At 61.5% G+C, this 14,892-nt stretch overlaps 2 non-coding genes across 2 annotated transcripts; both read right to left on the bottom strand.

Moving 5' to 3' along the window:
* Positions 1-335: 335 nt before the first annotated feature.
* LOC138835162 (5.8S ribosomal RNA) lies at positions 336-488 on the bottom strand. Its single transcript, XR_011374479.1, has one exon. It is a non-coding gene; the product is annotated as a 5.8S ribosomal RNA (ribosomal RNA).
* Positions 489-2,190: 1,702 nt separating this feature from the next.
* LOC138835198 (18S ribosomal RNA) lies at positions 2,191-4,062 on the bottom strand. Its single transcript, XR_011374502.1, has one exon. It is a non-coding gene; the product is annotated as an 18S ribosomal RNA (ribosomal RNA).
* Positions 4,063-14,892: the final 10,830 nt, after the last annotated feature.

The following is a 14,892-nucleotide window of genomic DNA, read 5'->3' on the forward strand; positions in this document are numbered from 1 at the left end:
TCACAGCCGGCAGCCGCGGCACGGGGCCGCCCTGAGACCCGACTCGAGCGCCCGGCGCGAAAAAGTCATCCCCCAGTTCGGGCACCACGGAACACAGCGGGGGGCCGGGACAGACAAGACCCGGCCTCGGGCTCGTCTCTGCGCTGATACCAACCCCCCCAGGATGACCGCTCGCTCGCTCGCTCTAAAAGCCAGACGGGACCGCGAAGTGACAACCGCCAAAGTCTGAACTTAGGGGGATGGAGGGCCCCGGAAAGGGGGCCCTGCGAAGGGAGACCCCCAGCCGCGCCACCCCGCAGGGCAAGGCAACCCCCGGGGGGCGATTGATCGTCAGGCGACGCTCAGACAGGCATAGCCCCAGGAGGAACCCGGGGCCGCAAGTGCGTTCAAAGTGTCCATGATCAATGTGTCCTGCAATTCACATTAATTCTTGCAGCTAGCTGCGTTCTTCATCGACGCACGAGCCGAGTGATCCACCACTAAGAGTCGTACGAATCGGGGCATGGCCCGACGCGGGGCACACGCGGCTGGCACGGCGCTGTTCTCCCGGTCCAGGAACCCCCAGACCCGAGAGGGGAGAGGAGGGCGCGGGCGGGTCGCCTCGGGCCGGCCAGCAGAGACAGAACAAGAACGAGACACGGAGGGGGTCGGACAGACAAGACACGGGGACGGGGACGCCCGGCACCACGGCCACGCCAGCGCGGGGGGCGCGGCGGGCGGGCGCTCAGACGCCCCCGACCCCACAGGCGCCCCGGGGGTGCCCACCCCCGAAGCCCGGGCTGCGGGAGAAGCGGCCCGCCCGCGAGCGGGCGTGGGCCGCCCCGAACCCGGGACGGGGGCGGAGTCTGGGCCTCCCCACGGGCCCGCCACCCCGACCCCTTGGATGGACGGGCGACCCCTGATGGGTCTTTAAACCTCCGCGCCGGAACGCGATACTAGGTACCTGGACACGAGAGGGTGGACGAGCGAGGTAGGTAGGGGGGGCAGCGACGCCCGGGAGGCGGCCGCCAGACACCCTCCCCACCCCCCCCCGAGCCGCACCACCACCAGCCCCACCCGCCGCCACCGCCCCAACCACACGGGGGGCGGAGGGGAACCGAGCCACGGGACGCGGCAAGCCCGGTAGCGGGGGCCACCCCGCCAGAGGCGGGGTAAGGTGCCACCGCGGGGAGCCGGCCCCAGACCGGGGGCGGAGGGGAAGGCGAAGGCGGACCGAGAGGGGGAGAGGACGGCGGCCGCACACGGGCAAGGCCGAGCCCCCCCCCCGACCGACAGGCGAGGAGCCCAGTGCGGGAAAGCCAGCGGGGAAGGGGACCGCCATGAGGGCGCACAGTCGAGGCTAGGCAGTGGCCCGAGTCGCGGTGCCCCGCGGGTGGCGCAGAACGGGAGAGGAGCGCGGGGACGCGGGGAGCGAGCGCGGAGACGGAGGAGGCGGGCCGATGGGGAAAAGCGGACACGGCGGCGGCCCCCAGCGGCTGGGGAATGCGACGCGCCACGCGGGCCCGGACGCGGGCGGGGTCGGCGGAGCGGGGGCAGGGGGAAGCTGGTGATCTGGACAAGGACGTCCGCGGAGGCAGCGGGGGGCGACACCGCGGCGGGGAGGGCGCGCGGGCCCGCGCGGCAGCAAGCGGGAGAGAGGGCACGCGCCCATCCGCTCCCGGCCACTCGGGCCCGGAACCCGGAACCCACCGCGGCCGCCCCCGCAAGCCGGCGGGCGACACTACCCACCCGCAACATGCCTTAACCCGGGCACCGGCTCACCCACCCGGCGGCACGGGCGCCGCGGGGACGGCGCCGCAGACGGCCACACCCACCGGGCCAACGCCGGCCGGCCACGCAATCCCAGCCGGCCTGGCCTCTCTACCGCTCCTTCCTCCTCTTCTCGCGCCCCCTTGCCAACTCACCCGTCCGCGGCCGCGGGAAACACCGGGACGGGGGAAAGGTCCTCACCGGCACAGCCGCCCCGGGAACGGGCGGGCCTCTCCTCCTATGCCGGCCCCGACGTGCGAGAGCGGCCACACAGGGACGGACGGCGGCGACGGCGACGCGGGAAAGACGGCGACGGCGACGAGGAGGAGTCCCGAGGGACCACGGCGCCCGCAACCCCAGCGGATCGCGGAGGGCCACCCTCGTGCCGAGCTCGCCCCGCACGCGCGAGTGCGTGCGCGTGCGTGTCTGTGCCCTTTCCATTAATGATCCTTCCGCAGGTTCACCTACGGAAACCTTGTTACGACTTTTACTTCCTCTAGATAGTCAAGTTCGCCCATCTTCTCAGCACTCCGCCAGGGCCATGGGCCGACCCTGGCAGGGCCGATCCGAGGGCCTCACTAAACCATCCAATCGGTAGTAGCGACGGGCGGTGTGTACAAAGGGCAGGGACTTAATCAACGCAAGCTTATGACCCGCACTTACTGGGAATTCCTCGTTCATGGGGAATAATTGCAATCCCCGATCCCCATCACGAATGGGGTTCAACGGGTTACCCGCGCCTGCCGGCGTAGGGTAGGCACACGCTGAGCCAGTCAGTGTAGCGTGCGTGCAGCCCCGGACATCTAAGGGCATCACAGACCTGTTATTGCTCAATCTCGGGTGGCTGAACGCCACTTGTCCCTCTAAGAAGTTGGGGGACGCCGACCGCTCGGGGGTTGCGTAACTAGTTAGCATGCCAGAGTCTCGTTCGTTATCGGAATTAACCAGATAAATCGCTCCACCAACTAAGAACGGCCATGCACCACCACCCACGGAATCGAGAAAGAGCTATCAATCTGTCAATCCTGTCCGTGTCCGGGCCGGGTGAGGTTTCCCGTGTTGAGTCAAATTAAGCCGCAGGCTCCACTCCTGGTGGTGCCCTTCCGTCAATTCCTTTAAGTTTCAGCTTTGCAACCATACTCCCCCCGGAACCCAAAGACTTTGGTTTCCCGGAAGCTGCCCAGCGGGTCATGGGAATAATGCCGCCGCATCGCCAGTCAGCATAGTTTATGGTCGGAACTACGACGGTATCTGATCGTCTTCGAACCTCCGACTTTTGTTCTTGATTAATGAAAACATTCTTGGCAAATGCTTTCGCTCTGGTCCGTCTTGCGCCGGTCCAAGAATTTCACCTCTAGCGGCGCAATACGAATGCCCCCGGCCGTCCCTCTTAATCATGGCCTCAGTTCCAAAAACCAACAAAATAGAACCGCGGTCCTATTCCATTATTCCTAGCTGCGGTATCCAGGCGGCTGGGGCCTGCTTTGAACACTCTAATTTTTTCAAAGTAAACGCTTCGGGCCCCGCGGGACACTCAGCTAAGAGCATCGAGGGGGCGCCGAGAGGCAAGGGGCGGGGACAGGCGGTGACTCTCCTCACGGCGGACCGCCCACCCGCTCCCAAGATCCAACTACGAGCTTTTTAACTGCAGCAACTTTAATATACACTATTGGAGCTGGAATTACCGCGGCTGCTGGCACCAGACTTGCCCTCCAATGGATCCTCGCGAAAGGATTTAAAGTGGACTCATTCCAATTACAGGGCCTCGAAAGAGTCCTGTATTGTTATTTTTCGTCACTACCTCCCCGGGTCGGGAGTGGGTAATTTGCGCGCCTGCTGCCTTCCTTGGATGTGGTAGCCATTTCTCAGGCTCCCTCTCCGGAATCGAACCCTGATTCCCTGTCACCCGTGGTCACCATGGTAGGCACGGCGACTACCATCAAAAGTTGATAGGGCAGACGTTCGAATGGGTCGTCGCCGCCACGGGGGGCGTGCGATCGGCCCGAGGTTATCTAGAGTCACCAAAGCCGCCGGCGCCCGCCCCCCGGCCAGAGCCGGGAGGGAGCTCACCGGGTTGGTTTTGATCTGATAAATGCATGCATCCCCCCCCCCGGGAGGGGGGTCAGCGCCCGTCAGCATGTATTAGCTCTAGAATTGCCACAGTTATCCAAGTAGGAGAGGAGCGAGCGACCAAAGGAACCATAACTGATTTAATGAGCCATTCGCAGTTTCACTGTACTGGCTGTGCGTACTTAGACATGCATGGCTTAATCTTTGAGACAAGCATATGCTACTGGCAGGATCAACCAGGTAGGGGAGCGCGGGCGGGCGAGCCCAGAGAGCCCAGGAACATTCCCCACTCCTCCTCCTCCCTCCGGAGAGGGGAGGCGGGCGGGCGGGGAAGCGGGGACACGGAGGATGCAGGGGGGGCAGGCGAGCGCGCAGGAGAACGTGCCACCGGGCGGCCGACCGCCGGCACGCGGCAAAGCCAGGCGAGCGAGGGGAGAGAGAGAGCGACGCCGGCGAGCGACAACAGGGGGCTCACCTCCTCACCTCCCCCGACGCCCGTCGTCGCAGGCCGGCAGGACGGCGCGCCCGGGCGTGGCACGACCGCACGGCGCCCACACACCGCGAACCCGACCCCACGACCCCCCAACCTCCTTCCTGCCGGGGGGGGGGCGGAAGGAGCAGAGAGGGAACACGGGCAAACCGGGGCATCCGTCTGTCTCTCCACGGGGACCAGACGTCAAGGAGCGTGAGCGAGGAGAGGGCAGAACCCCACCCCTCCCTCACGGCCAGTGGGCGATGGCGAGGAGGAGACGGGGAGCCAACGAGGGGGAGCGAGGGCAGCGAGGCGGATCCCGGGTCGCCGCACACCAGAACGACCGGGCAGGCCCGACCGGCCCGAGAGCGCACACAAGGGTGGGCGCGGAGCGGGCGCGGGAAGGGAGGGAGGCCCAGACCTCAATCCGGGAGACCGAGGCCGCCGACCAGCGAACGCCGGCAGCAACCAGGAAGACCGACACCGGCGGGCCAAGCCGGCCGCCGACGCGACCCAACCGCCACCATCTGGGACGGCAGCGCGGGCACACGGGCACAAGCAGGCTACCGCGCGGTGACAAGCAGAGAGAGGAAGAGCACGGAGAGGGCAGGGGAACCCGTGGCCGGGGGGGGGGGGGGAAGGGCACCACACCGCGCCCAAAGCGCGAGGGCACCGCATCACCGACACCCCGCCTGCCGGCCCGGCGGGCAGGGGAGCGGCGGTGCGCACACACGGACGGGGAGGAGAGCCAGGCCCCTTCCCCACCCGGAGGTGGCGCGCCAACGTCCACGGTCCAGCCGGCCAGCCAGCCGGGTCGCGCGTGGCACACACCCTAGCGGCCAGAAAGCCGGGGGTGACGCACACAACGCAACACACGCCACACGGCCACGGGGTTTTTCTCTGCCTCCCTCAGAAGCCGGCCCGAATTCACTCGCTCGCACGGACGCGGGGGCCGAGTGCACAACGACCCGCGCCACCGCGGACCGGCGGTGCCGGCAGGGGGTCGGGGGTCTGCGGCAACGACACGTCGGCGACAAGTCACTGGCCAACGGCGGCGGCTGGAGGCGGCGGCAGGGACCCCGGGAGGCGGGCGACACCAAACCCAACGCACGCGAGCACGCTCACGCGCGGACACCGCCGGCACAGAGCGGACGGGGCCAGGCACGGGAACTGGGGTCGCACCGGGCACGCTGCGGCGACACGCCGAGAGCACAACGCCCCGGATCCGGGACCGGGGCGGGGGACGAAGCCACACGGCTCGAGACGGAGGAGACGATGCGGGCAAGCCTCTGGCACGGCAAGCAGGAGGGAGGCGCGGGAACCCGGGACGACATCGTGCAGGCACGCGAGGCGGCACCCAGCGGGAGGAGACACGTCACGCCGGCTTCGGGCCCCCGGACGGCCAACTCCCGAGTGAGGGACGCACGCGGGAATCTCACCGCCACCGCCCCCGTGGCGTACCGGCGGTCCCGCTGGCAGGAGCCCTCGCGTCGTGAGCAAAACCAATCCGGGAAGACCCTTCAAAAGCCACCGCCGCCGCGATGACGTGCCTCCCCCACACCGGGAGAGCAGCCTCACAAGCCGAGCGCCGTCCCCCCCACCAAGAGAACACCACACATGCCCAACTCGACCGTGGGCCGGTGGCCGGCCACCAAGGCCAAACCAGTGAGGATCGCAGAAGGCTGATGCGGGTGAGGAGGGCATGCCGGAAGCCCAATAAGAGCAGCGGGGAGGGTCATCGGTTCGAGTCACCGGGGTGAGAGGCAAGCGAGCGAGCGGCCACCCCCCCCACGGGCGGGTGGCGCAGCCGCAAACCAGCGGGGAGGTGAGACCTTTCTGGGCACAGCCGGCATGCCAGGGAAATGAACGCGGGATCTCACCACCCCCAACTCCTGGGCGGTCCCGCGCAACGCCTGGGACACCGAGCCGGCCAACCAGCGGACCGGAAACCCCCACCGCTGCAGCGGCGGGCCCCCCCAAAAGAGGCCCGAGAGGGAAAAGGCAGCTCGCACACGCCTCAAAGACCCCGTGAGCGCCTGCGGAGCCACCCGCGCCAGCAGGGCCCCGACCGCACCCATCCACACCGCCAGGCACAGCACCCATCATCAACCGCCTCTTTTTCGGCCACATGAGCAAGGGCCCACACACACCGGGATCCTCGGCTCCGGAGGGCCAGAACCCCCCCGAGCAGCACACCACCACGGGCACGGCGGCCCCGGAACACCGCGGGGCCCAACGCCCGGCACGGCGCCGTCGTCGCCAACGGGCAGCGGCCCACACAGACGCTCGGGAACAGCGTCGCCAGGGGCCAGAGGGGGAGGGGGACGGGACCCCCCAAAACCCCACGGCACCCCAAGCACGAGGCCAGGAAGCCACACACCACACACCCTTGCATCGCAACCCAGCACAGGCTCCAGGCTCCGCCACTCGACACACGGCGCGCGAGGCAGGGGCGGGGACGGATCGGGAACATCCTCCACTCACCACACCAGACGACGGCCCGGGAGAGGCCCCGCGGGACCCTCCCCCAGCTCGGAGGGGGGAGGCGCGGGCACGCAGTTACCAACGCGGGCAGCCACTAACGCTCAAAAGCGGGACAGGGAGCGGCAGGGCCGCGGGAGCCCATCGGGGGCGGGCCCCCGCCAACCCGGCAGCGAACGCTGCCTCCCGAACGAGGATCACTAGAGAACCTCTCCTCACTCTGAGGGTGGCCCGCACCCAACCCCGACGGGAACCCCGCCGGGACCAGAACACATCAAAGGCGTCCATCCTTCCCACCACGAGTGGCAGGGAGGGGTGGGGCAGGGGGGGTCTGCGGGAGCAGCAACACCAACCCTGGTCGGTCGGCCTTGCCGTGCGGGGCCAGAGCAAAGTCGCGCACACGGGCGGGAAGCCCGCACAGGCCCGGCTCACCTCCCACTGCAACATCTCAGGTCCCCCGGTGCAACAAGAGCCAGGTGACACGGCAGGGAAGACAAGCCAGGACCAGGGCGGCAGCTCATGCGGGGAGGCCACCGCCCAGTGCAACAAGGGAAGAGCGCTCCTCTGGGGAACCGCCTCGACCCCCCCCCCAGCAGAGACGTCAATCTCTGCGATAACTTCTCTCACTCGCACAAGCCCCACGAACCCAAGGACGGCCGGGACACACCACGGGCAGCAGGCTGGCACAAGGCAACGGACAACGCCGGGATCGGGAACGACACCACCACTCAGCCTCAGGCACCTGAGAGAACCGACCGGGAGCGTTCCGGGAGCACCGCAAGAGGGCAGAGCGCAAGGCGCGGCTTTTCACACCACACAGCACAGGCAAGCACGGAGCACCGACCCTGAGAGAGCCGACCCCCGTGCCGATAACGAGTCACGGGAAGAGAGGAGCAAGATCAGGGGCGCCCCCCTCCTCCAGCGTGTACAAGTCCCCGACCTCACGGCGAGGGCAGGGAGAGCGCAGCCGGACCCGGTTGCCGCACCCCTGCCTCCCTGCACACCACCGGCGCCGGCACTGTGGGACGGTGATGGCAGGGGCCCACGGGCAGAACGAGAAGAGCGGTCGCATTCGCCATGAATGTCCGTCCCTCGCCTGGCGCAGCTTAGGCCCGGGCCTGAAGGAGATCGCAACGTCACCACATCAATCACACCGAGGGGGCGGAGAAGACAGCCACACGGCACTCGGGAGGTGGTGGGGCCCAGGAAGCTCGGCTCCCGAGAGGGCCAACAGCCTGGGATAAAAGCGTAGCCAGGACAGACAACCTTTCGTGAGTAACGAGCGAGGTAAAAAGAAAAAAAAGAAAAAAGAAAAAAAAACCTTAAAAAAATATTAAAAAAAAAATACCACGGGCTTAAGCGTCCCTGGCACTCGGGATTACCAGGACACCTCCGCCGGGCACAGGGCCGAAAGAAGCTAGAGAGGAAAAAAGAAAAAGAACCACGGACAACGCTCGGGAGTAGCGCAGGTCAGCGGCCGACCAGGCCCGCCATCGGGAAGCGGCAGGTCGGGGGAGTTGGAGCTAGGGGCGATAAAAGAGCCACGGAGGTCAGACGAGCACGACGGCAGAACGGGGATGCCGCACACGCACAGGCAAGGCAGGACTCGCCCCCCGCCTTTTCCTCCTCAAGCCGGCCACGGCGAGGGAAGCACACCGCGCGGGCCTACCTATGCACCCCAGGCAACCAACCACTCTCCTCCTCGGCGTGCCGAGGCAAGGGCCAGAATCTGGCACCGGGAGCGGGGGAGAGATCAAGGACGACGAGACTCACTCAGCCACCAACCAACCACCACCACCACACCCACGAGCCACCACAGGGGCAAGGCCTGCTCAGGGCAGCGGGAGCCTGGGGTGCGGGGGGAAGGGCAGGGGGACCCGGACCGGGAAGAGACGGGAAAGGCCCGGCACACAGCATCCGAGAGAGCCCCAAAAGACCCGCTGACAGCCACTGGGACACAGCATGCCAGCACCCTCCTGCAGGTACAAAATCCTCACGTCACCACGCCAAAACCAGGTGGTCACGCAGGGGCGACAACTCGCTGGCGACAGGGACCTCTCGGAAACCACATCGGGGACACCTGTCCCCAACACGTCCCCAACAGAGCCAGACACGGAACTCTCAGGGACAGCTGGTCGACCACATAAGGCGAAGACAGACGAAGAGAGAGGGCGGGAGCGGGGTCAGGGGACGCACCGCCCCACTACCCCGGGTGCGCACGGGCTCATGGCATGAGCGGTACGGGGAACCTTCCCCCGGCAGACGCGAGGCACCAACTCCGAGAGGCACCCAACCACCACACCCACACCGCGCGGGGTCGGTGGTGAGCACCCTGCCGCCAGCACGCACACACGCGGGACTCCCGGGCTCGGGTCCCCGACTCCCGAGGTGCTCCCTCCGCCTCGATTTTTCCCCTACGCAGGGCCCACCGGGCAAGTCCCCGCCATCGCGCACACCGCAGACAGTAGGTAGGTCCCGGCCCCGAGGCTCGCCTCGGCCGTGCCCACGGCTCCTCGCGCCAGAGAAGTCTGTCCTCCGGCCTCCGGGGCCGTGGAGAAGGCCGTGGAGGAAGGCCACACGGGGCCGGCGACCCAGGCCCTCGTGCCCGGCACGTGCCAAGCGCTCACTCGGAGGTGACTCCGGGGAGGGGGGTGGTCCGAGTCCGGGCCGGGACCGGCCCCACCACCTAGCGGCTCACCCGGGGACCCTTTCCCCCGACTCCCGAGACGTCCCTCGTACTCTCCTTCTTTCGCCCTCAAAGACCAGAGGGCGAGGGAGGGGAGGAGGACAAGGCGTCGGGCCCAGACAGAACTACGGGAGGGGAGGAGGACAAGGCGTCGGGCCCAGACAGGACTACTGGTCGACCCGACCAAGCCGCCACCCCCGGCACAGACGGGGGCACGGGAAGAGAGAGCGGCGACTCACGGCCCCACCCCGCGCTCGCCTGCGGGCGCAAAGTCCGACAGAACAGCCGCCCCGGCGCCACAGTGACACCACGGCGACAGTCGCGCCCGGCACCCGGCAGAGGCCGGGCCTCCGCCCGGCTCGCTGCCGCCAGACCTCCTCCTTCAGTCGCTCGCTCGGCTGAGAACGAGGGGACTGTCATATCAAAGAGGACGCCAGGGGGAGCACGACAACCGCCTTCCAACGACCGACTCCACCGAGCTGCCGTATCCCGGATTGGCGCGCGCCGGCCGGCTCTGAGCTCCGGAGACACAGAACACGGAAACGAATCGCCTCACTCCCCACCGCCACGCACCGAGAGGCACAACCTAGGTCAGGACCTGCAGCCGGGTCCTCTCTGCGACCTCACGAACGACACCAGAGCCACCAGAGACCTAGACCGAGATCGAGCCGCCGCCGCCGCCAGCGACCAAAGTGAAACCAGGAACCAGGACGGGAGTCGCCCGAACGGAGCGGCCCGAACCCGAGAACCGGGAAGCCGGGATCGGTCCCAAGCAGGAAGGGGCGGCAAAGACGGCAGGCCTGCACCACGAGAGAAGACGAACCGGCCACCCACACGACCTCCGCCGCCCGTGGCAAGACCCCCACCCCCACCCAACATGGCCAGAAAAGGGCAAGTGAGCGCTCGTCCCACCGTCTGCCCGCCCGTCTTTTTTTTGGGGGGGGGGGTGTTTGTACGTTTTGTTTTCTTTTTCCCCCAGATGGAAACCAGAAAGAAAACAACAACAACAACAACAACAAAAAACTCCCAATGATGGGTCGGCTCCAGCAAGAGATGAGCCCTCGGGAGGCACCCACTCACTTGTGAAAGTCCGCCGCCCGCCCGCCCCACAACACGCTCCCTCCCCCCGCCCCCACCCCCCCCTTCACAGGCAGGGAAAGGGCAGGGGAAGGCCAGAGAGAGGTTTCTTCTAACACAGAGAGAGTAGGTACACGTCACGCACACAGGTCTGGAAAACCACGGTGACAGCAACATGGGAAGCGTGAGTCCACTCACCCATCACTAAATGACAGGAAAGCCAAACGAGAGCCGCTGGCTGGGTGGGGAAGGAAGGGGAGGTGGCACCCGTGTGACGCTTATCCCCGGGCACCGGACGGAGCGACCTTCTCACCGGTTCATACTCTAGCCTGTCATAACAGCTAGCCTTTTCTAATAGGCTCTGCCACTCTCTCTGGAGCAGGATTCGGGGCATGAGGCGATGAATCTGAACCCGACACACAGGTGTTGGAGGGTAGAGGCATCATCACTCACATGCCTGTGGTGGAGGACCTGGACCCGAGTGTGGCGGTGCACAGTGTGTGTGAGTGTGTGTGTCTGTGACTCTGTGTGTGTGTGGGGGGGGCTGGGGGGAGGGCAGGTAGGGAACCCTAGGAGGAAAGACAGGGAGAGACAGACGAGGGGCCCAGGCCCAAACAGAGTGGGCGGGTCAGAGGGGCGATCCTATCTCCCAGGGGGGTGAAGCATGGTTAGAACCCACAGGCCCGGCGGGAGTACTTCTCTTTGGAGTTCGCACTGGGAACATATGCGGGCAGAAGCGCCCCAGCACACACATCGCATCGCAGACGTGTAGAGAGGCAGAGCCAGGGGGTCAGGCTTGGTAAACACTCTATTCCGTCAACACACACACACACACACACACACACACACTCACACACACACACACACACACAACTTACGGGGTGTGTACAATATCCACAAGGTAAAAGTTTATTCATCCATTCCCCAAAGAAGAAGAATAAGATTATGTCAGTTACAGGGAAGTAGATGGATGGACTGATGGACTAGGAGCGGGGGGGGGGGGGGGCAGAGGGGGGGGTGTGCCGGCGGCGGCGGAGAAGAACCTAGAACAGGTGATGCCAGGGGAAGACAGACCGGCGGAGAGACAGACAGACCGACCAACCAACGGCACCTGTTTTCTCTCCTACGTGGATGCTAGACCTAAACTATAACTGGACATGGTAAGCTACACAGCACTCCGGGCAAACAGAGTGTGTGTGTGTCCCCATGTGTGTGACACACATACTGTCCTTTTGTCAGAAGGTGTAACTTCTCTGAGCATTTAAGATATTGCAGAGAAGACACAAGACGTAATATCCATAAGTGGCATGACTGTGAACGTATTATAACAACCGGACGTGTGAGGATCAAAGCTGGAATTAGGACGACAGAAATGTACCTGTCCTCACGCTTTGGGTCATGATCACAAGTACATTTGGTTTAGGATCTTTCAAAACACATCGATTTATCCTTCTGGACACGATGGTCTAGGACCACACTAGTCAATAGCCACTTCAAAGCCAGTTCCTCTGTTGGATACGTTTCAATTGGCTTATATTGGTTTATATTGCAAGTGATTCTAGAGAAGACAGAGAAAAGAGAATAGAGGGGGATTTTCCCTTGCTATTGGGTGTGGGGTGGGGTGGAAAAAAAAAGGATTAAGAAGGCCACAGATTGGATTCTTAGAGTGAAAAACCATGGTGAAAATGGAATGGGAAGGAAATTTACTCACCAATCATGTAATCATTGTCCTAGTTCTCCAGACAGGTTGTAATCTTCTTTTCAGTACTGGTGCTCCAGCCACTCTAGAAAGCATACATGTAAGCTTCCACTGGCGCTAGACTTTAAGTACTAATTGTAGTCTTGCGCGTCTTTTCACAACCCAGCCTCTCAATGCCATAATAACAGATAACTGGGGAGCCACTTAAAAAAAAATAGCTTCCCATGGGCTGGGAAGGCGGCTCACTGGTAGAGCTCTTGCCTTGCATGCCTGAGGCCCTCGGTTGGAATCCTCAGCACCACATAAGCAAAAAGAAAAAAGCTGGGAGTGGCGCTGTGGCTCAAGTGGTACAGTGCTTGCCTTGAGTTGAAGAGCTGAGGGACAGCATCCAGGACCAGAGTTCAGGTCCTCTGACCGGACCCTCCCCGCCCACAAAAAAACAATAGCCTCCCAGGAAACATTTAGTCAGCTTGCCCCGCCCACACCCAGAAGGGAAGATAGAGGGTGGGTGTTGCTAGTAGTGAGGCAGAGTTCCACAGGTAACTGAGATAACTTTTGTCTTGTAAATGTAGTCATGGCAACGAGTTGCAGTGTTGCTTAGGACCTTTTAGAAGAAACTGGAATTCCAAGAAGAGACTGTTATCAGGAAATCTAGGCAGGAAGCCTCTCAGAGAACTACCTTTTGCAAAGGCCAAGGCCTAAGTTAATGAGTGCGTAAGATAAGAACACTACAAGAAAGCAATCTTACGGTACTGTTCTATACATAATATATTAATAGACTTGAAAAATACAAGAAATATCACATGGAAATGATTCATACAAAACAAAAAATTGAAATGAATTCTTTATTTCTTCTTTTCTTCCTTACCTTTTTTTTTTTTTTTTTTTTTGGATGTGAGGATTGAGCTCAGTGCCTGGGTGTTGATATTTACATTTTCACTATTTAATTTTTTCCCCAAGGCAGCTACTAGTATACATTTTTGGGCAACAGCTCCACATGTGGTTTCCTGGGAAATCCTTAATCTCACAGTAGACTTAAAGACTACCCTGTTAGGCCAGCTTGGAAACGACCTTTACATTTCTCTCAGCCTTCTAAGGAGCTGTGGGTTACAGAGATGCGCCAGCTGCATAAGGCTAATGGGGCTCATTTTGTACAGGGGAAATTGTCTTTGATTTGGAACTGGAAAGCTGTGCTATGTATCTATAACAACTGTAGTTTCAGGTCTGTTGAAGGTTTCCTCAGGGCTGATTAGTACTGTGTAATGCAGGACCACAAGGCGGGCAGAATCACATGAGGTGGCACTGTATGGTGCCAGTAAAATCAAGAAGCTCTCACTACCCACCAAGTGTGATGGGTATACCTTCCTTTCCCTGCCCTCGCCCAGAACAAGAGAACGACGGTGAGCAAACTCCATCTAGTGTCCACTTTCTGAAAACACCATGGTTGTGAATTCCAGTTTCCTCTCATGAAATGAATGAATCAAGGAAGGGTGGGGGTGGGTCAGTGTAGGAATTGAGATTAAAAATAATCATTGCAGGCACCATGAGACCAAAGTTTGAATTATAAGATTCTAAGGTATTGTATGAGAAAGACAAGAGTTTTGGGTCAAGGAATTATAAATAGAAACGAAAATGCAATCTGTGACTAAACAGGAGAGAAAATGACAAAATATTGGTTTGAGTTTTGAATGTGATTGGTTAATTCTATTTTGAATGGTGAAGGCCAATACTCCATTTTAACTCCAGCTAAACTATTGTATTGTAATTTTTTTTTCTTTTTTGTCGGTCGTGGGGCTTGAACTATGGGCCTGGGCGCTGTCCCTCAGCTCTTCAGCTCAAGGCGAGCGCTCTACCACCTGAGCTACAGCGCCACTTCCGGTTTTCTGGTGGTTTATTGCAGATAGGAGTCTCATGGTCTCTCCTGCTCGGGCTGGCTTTGAACTGCGATTCTCAGATCTCAGCCTCCTGAGTAGCTAGGATTACAGGCGTGAGCCACCAGCTCCCGGCTTGTAAATCTTTTAACTTATGATTCTGTAAAAATTACAAACAGATGCTAACCCTCACAAAAGACACATTGTTAATTCCTCCAAGGGACAATCTGTCTTTATCTCTTTCTTTACTGTGTGGCTACACCTAAGCGTTTGGGGCACTATCACAGAACGTTTTATTTATATACGACTAGTTTTCTACCAGTTTTGAGCCACAGCACCACTTATGGGTGTCTCCTGCCAATGGTGGCTTTGAATCATGATACTCCGATGTCTCTAAGCCATCACTGTACCTAGGATTATAGGCTTAAGCCATAAGCACCCAGCTCAGAGACTAATTATGTTTACAGCAAAAATGTACATTTGGAACTGAGAAGCTACAGTATATAAATGACTGAGGTAGCAGCTCTACTACAGATTTCCTCAGGGTGAATTAGTATTATATCATGCAAGAGTGAAAACTGGCAGATATCAGTACTGTCATGCGTGCCTCAGTCAGGCAGAACACGGTGCAACCAAGGTATGGTACCAGGATAATCACTGATATGCCAGAGTCCAGCCATCACCAACTTTCTTCTCCCTCTCTAGGCAATGTTATGGTGAGCGCTCGCCACCTACTGTCCATTTTCTGCAACTACCCAGGTTAGGAATTCCAGTTGTCTGACAGGAA

This window comes from Dipodomys merriami, unplaced genomic scaffold (genome assembly GCF_024711535.1).
Source record: "Dipodomys merriami isolate MVZ:Mamm:240054 unplaced genomic scaffold, mDipMer1.0.p SCAF_23, whole genome shotgun sequence".
In the NCBI taxonomy this organism is placed as follows: Eukaryota; Metazoa; Chordata; class Mammalia; order Rodentia; family Heteromyidae; genus Dipodomys; species Dipodomys merriami.